Consider the following 8141-nt stretch of genomic DNA (forward strand, 5'->3'; position numbering starts at 1 on the left):
GGGTGAGGGTCTTATTTTAATTATTTTTTCAAAAATCGGGGGTGGCTTATTTAATGGGGATGTCTTAAAATCGGGGAAACACGGTAGCTAACAAGTTAAGGATGCTTGTCAGGTTTTATATGTTTAGTCGTGCCTTACAACTAAGAACCATGCATGTGAGACGCACCACATAAAAGATTGAGTACATGTAGAACAGTGTGAATGCCCCACCTCCTTTATAAGCAACTTGTTAAAGTAACTCTGCCCATGAAGCATAAATTCAAAGGGTAATCAGAAGCCAACTGATGGCAAAAAACAATTTTCTTTGGGATCTGATCTATTGTGGTTTGATCAGACGAGTTGGTATTTATCAACTGAAAGCACACAAGTTGTATTTTGTTTAAGAACAAAAAAGGGCAGAATTCCAATGACTTTAATCAGGGGAAAATTATCGGAAGGGCTGACTTATGTATATGTTTGTGTGAGGTTTTACGATCTCCATTTGATTGAATACCATTCTAAATATTGATTAGATCTATTAATATCTAATTCAAGGCACAAAAATAAACAGAACACAAAAAAGTGTTTGTTTGAATGTTCCGACAGGTAGGATATACTGACTAATAAGCAATATAAGATACATACTATTCCAAATAAGACAGGTCCAAAACAAAGGCCAAATTATGACACGATTCCTCTGTGGAACTCATAAGCCTCTGAAAATCGCTCTGTGAAAACAAAGAGGAACAAGCAAGTTGCCCTTACTATGCCCCTGATTCATCAATAAAATCCACCCCGGAGATCGTCACTGCACTCGCCGGGAGAAGAAGCAAGAGAGAGGACGTGTCCGGAGGAGCTGCGGGGACCGGGTGAGTATATTCTTACAATTGTAATCCAATTGTCATACAATGTATGACAATCGGATTACAATACAACGTTTGTTAACTACCTGAAAAAAGTACGGGTTTAACGCTTTTTGCAAGTGTTATTACCCCGTACCAAGGTCGGGTTTACCGGCCAGGTGGTTAATAAACAGTATTTATATAGTGCCAACATATTACTCAGCACTGTACATTAAATAGGAGTTGCAAATGGCAGATAGACACAGCGCGTTATATACACAAGAAGAGGACCCTGCCCAGAAGAGCTTACAATCTAGGAGAATGGTGGGTAAATAGTGACGATTTTAAGTGACAGAAGAAGACATGTAGGAAAGTTTGAAAAGATGGGTTTTAGGGGCTCTTTTAAAGGAACAGAAAGTAGGAGCAAGCTGAATGGGACGAGGAAGACCATTCTAGAGAGTAGGGGCAGCACTAGATGTCTTAGAGCCATGCGTGTGATGAGGTTACGAGTTTGGACGTCATTAGTATGTCATTGGAGGAGTGAAGAGAGCGGCTAGGGAAGTATTTTTCTATCAAATCAGAAACGTAAGTGGGACAAGAACTGTGGAGGGATTTGAAGGCAAAGCAGAGGAGCTTGAATTTGATTCTAAGGTGAAATGGAAGCCAATGAAGAGAACTACTAAGAGATGCAGCAGAGGAGGAGTGGTGGAAAGGATGGCTGCAACATTCATAATAGATTGTGGAGGAGAGAGTCGGGTTAGTGGAACGATATATTACAAAACAATTTTAACAGCTGAACATTCTGGTATTGTAAAACATACACCCGCAAAATTAAATAATTGTAATTAATGAACATTTTCTGCTCAGACCAAGTAGGGGGAAAATTATGATATTATTTACAAATGAGGGAAAAAAAAGATAGAATCAACTTAGTATCTCTTTGCACCTTCTCTGTTTTTTTTCAGAGCATGAAAACCTTAAGGCATGGACATCACTAATGAAAAACAATATTCTTTATTAGTCAGGTTTCAACTGTATTGTATAGCAGCTTTTTAGATGGAGCCTTGCCAGGGAAATATTTTAATATTTCATACATTTTCAGTCTGATTGAGATCTGGACTGTTTCCGGCCATTTTAATTGCAAAGATATGCCTTTCCTGAAGAAAAAGTTTAAAGCAGAACTAACCCCATGTGACTGCTTATCTATGTTACATTGCAGGGCGCCACCATCTTGCTTCTCTTCTTCCTCCTACAAACGATTCATGCAAGGAAAGCTGGGATTGCTGAGCATGAGTTGCTAGGTGTCCAGAATTGTAAAAAGTTGACAGGAAGGTAAAAAGCTATATGATATGATAGGCATCAAAGCTAGATTGGTTCAAATAGCAATCAGCTTTAACATATCAAGTCGAAAATCCCTTTAACAACTTTGAGAAAACTGTCCAGTTATACTGACCGGTGAAGGCACTAAACTTTTTAGGACAAAGTTTATAAAACTTGAGGAGCAGTTTCATCGTATAAAACTAGGAAGCAGTTGATCACATTTCACAGATGTAAAGGCTTGGCATACTCACAGCAAAGAAAGCGAGGATTTCAGGCCTCCGCACAGACATTTCATCTATGTCGCTCAGGGTCTGCAGGATATCTGGAAATAAAGGAAAGAAGTATAACAGACACCCACTTAAATCCATCACAGTCTGCAGGGAAGCTGGGTCAGCATGACACAATCAAGAGGCTGGGATAAAACATTGTCTTTCAATCAAGCAATTCATTTTGCAGAGAAAATGAAGTGCGATGACAGATCGCCATAGACCCCGAGAGAAGGGGCTCAGTCGCCAGCTCTGCATGTTGTTCTAGGCCCCGGGCAATGCTTGGGCTTCCAAGAACTGATCGGATTGCAAGCAAGGCTCTGCCATGGACACAAAACAAAATTACCACAGCTGTAACTGAGATGTATAAGAAACAGAAAAAAGCTGTCAGGAGCCAGATCTGAGATGTGACTTTTCATGTCTCTCACAGGATTTCTTTAATTATATTTGGTTCTTTCTATACTTTTTTTTTTAATAAATAGAGACCACTGCTGATATCTTAAGGTTTTGGATCATCAGAGGAAATTTGTTGCCTGTGGGCAATGATGAGAAAGCTAATTTTACTGAATTTGCTTTCATGGCAGTCTATCACGGGATGGTTTTAGAAATAAAAACATAAACAAGCCAGTATCTATGACAAAGCTGCTACATAATAATGTTATATTGCTTACTGGAAACAATAGAAGTATGCAAAATGTTCAGTTGCTTATGAATGTGTTTTGATAAAACTATCTGGATGGTGTGTTGTTCTTAAAGTTTAGGAAGTTCAGGTTAAATCCATAAGCTGACTATACACTAAAGCAAGCAAGGGGTGAAAGGGGAAGGGGAGGCATTCCAATTTCAACTGACACAGGTATTTAAGGAGCAGAGGGGAGTCACTGATCATTGCAGGTAGCTGAGCTCTGGATCTTTCCATACATAGCATATTTGGGTGGTTATATATAGGCGCTTTTCCAATAATTAAGGTAAGCTTATTTACTTATTTCAGTAATATCTCCTCTGCTTGTAAAGTAGTCTCTATGGAACTGGGAACAGATGGAAATGCTCTATTATTCCACAATGGTGTGTGTGGGTATTCTTATATACTGTCAACTCTTACTGTTAGTATACTGTTAAATCTTAGCAACTAATTGTATAATGTCCAATAGGTTCTGGTTTTGGGATTACTGCCGTCTGTCTGTTGGTGATCACTGTCCATCTGTGTTCCTTTCCTGTATGAACCTGCTTTGGGGTTTAGAAAGTGATACTTTACTTTTGGTTTTATTTGTTATCATTATATTTACTAGTGAGTATTATCTGTGTAAGTATGTGATTATAAATTTCATTATGAATAAACTTTACAAGATGTTCATGCTGTACATTATTATGTTTGCTGAATTTCAGGGCTCTCAATAAGCTTCATCCTGAAGAAGCAGTGCTACACCGCGAAACGCGTCGATGTTATACTGGCCTTGTTTGTGAGACTTGTTACTAGCTTTCCAACTAAGTTATATATGATGATATTCTTACAAAATCTTTATGCGAGTCTGTAAATTGAAATATAGGATCACAGTGCTGTGTTTTGTAGGACACTGCGCAACAATTTTTTTCTACTTTGCTTTTAATATGATGTATCAATAAAAATGTTTTAATACCCTTTTATTATATATGCCTTTAAAGTCCGGTCTTTCTGCACATATTAATTTTGTCTACAATTGGGATATGGCATATTGTTATTTGGTGCAATGTATTTAGTGATGAACTTTTTGTCCAAGTTTACATTTTTTTTTTTATTCTCTATATGTACTTGGACGCTGACCTAGCTTTTTTGTTTGATTTATAGCAACCCTAGCTTTTGCAATAGTTGCAGATCTTTGAAAACAAAAGCACAGTTTGGACCCTTAATTTTTCTGATCCAATTTAAATGCCTATACAGCTAGTCCCAGAGTTAAGGACATCCGAGATACGGACGAATCCTAGAAACGAAGGGGGTTTCCCTGCTTGCTCGTATGCAGGACGGAGGCTTGATGGGGGAGAGGTTTGCATGACTTGCAGAAAAAATCTTTTGCTGTTTTACAACATCTTGTAACTCTTTAATGACCAAGACAGATCCTGCAGTTGATTCTTTTTGCATATCAAAGCACAGCTTGCTCCAAAAGTTAATGAGTGTCTAGGCTCCATGGAAGTTTTTTTTTCTTGCTTTGTTTGTGATTAACTCACAGTGAGGATTTTATACAGTAACTGACACCACGTTGCCTAATAATGTGTTGAGTGGAGATGTGGCAATGGTGGTGGTATATCACAGTGAGTGTAAATAGAGCAATAACGTGCCTACCCTCATCATTCAATAGATCAAAAAACAACAAAGACAGAGATTTAAGCAGGGTTTTTCGGCACAAACGATGTATTCAACATACACTCTCTTAAAAGGAAATCTACAATTTACATAACAAAGTCGGCCATTATAAACCAAGTTTACCCAAAAATGATTTTTTTCTTATAGGTGCATTTGGTCAAAATAAGGAATGTTACTATTTCATGATAGTCTTTGCGTTGTAGTGCCCATCTCTGTGAAATGACTAATTCATTCTTATAAGACATTATTACTTCTCCCTCTAGAATCTAGGGTCCTTGTCAACACTTTTTAATGGGCATATACAGCAAGTATTAGTTTGCTTCTAAGATTATCCAGTATTATACCAGACAAAGAACTGGAAAAAAAACAAAGAAGGTATCACCATACTGGACATGAAGTGAATGAACAATTCCTGTAAAATGCATGCATGTGTGCACTGACTACAGGGCCTGCCAGGAACGTTGCTGGTGCTGGAGACCGGGTCTACCAGTGAGCCGGGAAACAAACATTCGACGAGTGGGACCTGCGGTCCCAGGCAACGCATATCACGGGGACATGTGAGTCTTTAACCATGGGGGTACTCTCACCAGGAATCAATAAAGATGAAGGGCTAAGGGTGGAAAGAAAGAAAGGGGAACCCCCAAGGTATTATCACGTCCTCTGACCGACGAGACCAATGAGTCTAAAGTGCCAGAGTGATTTGAGAGAAATAAAAAAGTCGATTTGGAAGGAGGAAGTCAACCTCTTCAAATGACCCAGAGCTCTATCAGTCTCTCTCCTGGTAATATTGTGCAAGGCTTCATAGCGGAGGAACATAGTGATGGTAATTGGACTATGCTTGAGCATTCCATAACATTTAGGTTTTACAATAATGTTACAAACTGAGCTAGATAAAACTACAAGCACTATTACAAATGAGCTAAGGAGAGATCTTCAAGGACAGGGTATACAGCTGGACTTAATAGAATGAACTTTTTATGAGATCATTGCAAAAGTGAATCATAACACCTCTCAGATTGCAACTATAAGAACACTATTTGATGGGGGGAAAGCTGTTTTCAGAGTAAATCGTCATCTACAGATCAACCAGCAGATGCCGCTGGAGGTTCTTTATATCCATTATTGATTAGGCCCAATAAAGTAGGCAAGAATATTAGATAGTTTGTGATGATACCTAAATGACAAACATTTTATTGTTAACGAGGTTAAATGTGATATCCTAAAGCTGTATGAATAACATGCTCTGTTGATTTAGAAATATGTTAAATGCATCAGGTGTTATTTGTTTGTGATTTTAGGGTGGAAGAAGTATACATGCCCCTCCAAAAGGGCACTCTTGCTAAGGCAACATTACCATGTTTGCCTTTGTGAGACTCCCACAGGTGATATCGCCTATGGACCCTTTGGGTTGCTCTTTGCGGTAAAGAGATGGGGTTTTAATCACTTAGAGGATACAAACATGATTTATCATTTTTTTGTTGTAACATTTCTTCTTTTGTCTTTTTTTGCCTCTGAACTGTTAGTGGATTTGTTAAGGCTGTACGGAAATTGGAAAATAATAAGTTACAGAAACTTGGATTGGGTAATTGAGAGGTCTTTGGCTTGTCTTTGAGGTCTTTGGTCTTTGGATTGGGTCTTTGAGCAGGACGATATCAGGAGATCCCTTATCAAGTGTAAAAAACATTTCAATTCTACAACTCCTTAAAAGAAAATATTATTGCTTTAAAGAAATCTCATTTTATTAAGTGCTTTTCCATCTTATTTTCATAAAATTTACCCATTTTTCCAATGTCCAAAAAAAACCTTGAGGATTTGCTTTATGTATTGCTAAACATATTACATTTCAAGTGATAGGAGTAGTAAGAGATGAGGAAGGTAGATATCTGTTAGTGGTAGGAAGAATTGAAGGCAAATTGTTATCTTTGCTAGTTTACACTCCAACAATAGGACAATCAAAGTTTTTTCAAGATTTAATATTAAAAATTCTTCCTAAAATACAAGGAGAGTTGTTTTTGTTGGGAGACCTTAATCTAGCTCTGGTTCAGGTTTTAGATAAATCTAAAATCTCCTGATATCCCTATCCTCCAAGACAAAGTCACAAATTCACTTTGTTATTAAGAGAATTTCATTTTGTAGATGTTTAGAGGGAGTTTACCGGGGTAATAATGACTATATGTGTTACACAAACAATACTCAAGAATAGATCATTTGTGGCTTCTTCTTCCCCTAATCGATAAACCTAACATTTCATCAACTACATAGTCAGACCGTGATCGGGTAATGGTTAAAGCTAAGGAGGTGGGGAGGAAGACCATTATTGATTGTGACTAATGATGCAGTTGTTAAAGCAGAACTAAAACGAAAACTAAAAAAAAGTCACATATTTATTCCCGCAGATCCCTTGATTGTTCTAGACCTTTCCTCGATCCAGGCCCACGCTACCCTGGATTTTTTCTTCATCCCAGCACAGAGGAAGTACCAGGCACTGCCATCTTCAGTCTTCTTTTTTCTTTTTCTTGCTACATTACCAATCTGGCACCGCACAGGACATTCCCCACTGTAATGGAGGAAAAAAAAGTGAGCCGATCCCACTGTGCATGCATGAGATCAGCATCTCTTTCTCTTTAGTGAAGGAAAATGCCCATCCTGCGCATGCCCATTATCGGAAGGAGCAACCAAGAGCCTCCTGGGATGCAATACGTAGGTATTTTGGGACGATCTGCGCTCACAATCAGTCTTGATTGCTGTGGTGATCAAGACAGGATGGGGCAGTGCTTGACCTTTTTTTTTTCTTTTTTTTTTTTTTAAAGGGTGTTGCACTTAAAAAAAAAAAAAAAAAAAAAATGATTTTTACTTTACTAAAAAGGGTTGTCTATTCTTTTATGCAAAGTTAAAACATTGAGTTTAGGTATGCTTAAAGGAGATTGAGCAGGTGTTTGATAATTTTTTTCTTATAAACAAGGCGGGTGAAATGTCACTGTATATAAATTGGGGGGTACATAAGACCCACTAGGGTGATTTTTTTTTAAATTTCCACAAGGTTAAAAAAGAGGAAATTGAGAATAAAATGAAAGCATATATTAGTAATAATGTTTTAGTGAGGCATAAAATGTATCCACATTTAGGATTAAGATCACAAATAAAAACTGTACAAACCAAGATAAATTTATTAACCACTATCACAGAAAAATCAATAAGATGGTGAACAAATAAGTTCTTTACATGGAAAGATAGACTATGTACACTGTTAGTAAATAAACTTAACCAAAAGCCCAAATATCATACATTAATTAAAATTAAGTTGGAATCAGGAAAAGTCACACATTTCTCATTTTGAAGGAATTCAGGGAGTTCTACAGTCACTTATGAGGGCATTACTGTACCACAATTGTTACGCAC

This window comes from Pyxicephalus adspersus, chromosome 7, assembly GCF_032062135.1.
Source record: "Pyxicephalus adspersus chromosome 7, UCB_Pads_2.0, whole genome shotgun sequence".
NCBI lineage: Eukaryota > Metazoa > Chordata > Amphibia > Anura > Pyxicephalidae > Pyxicephalus > Pyxicephalus adspersus.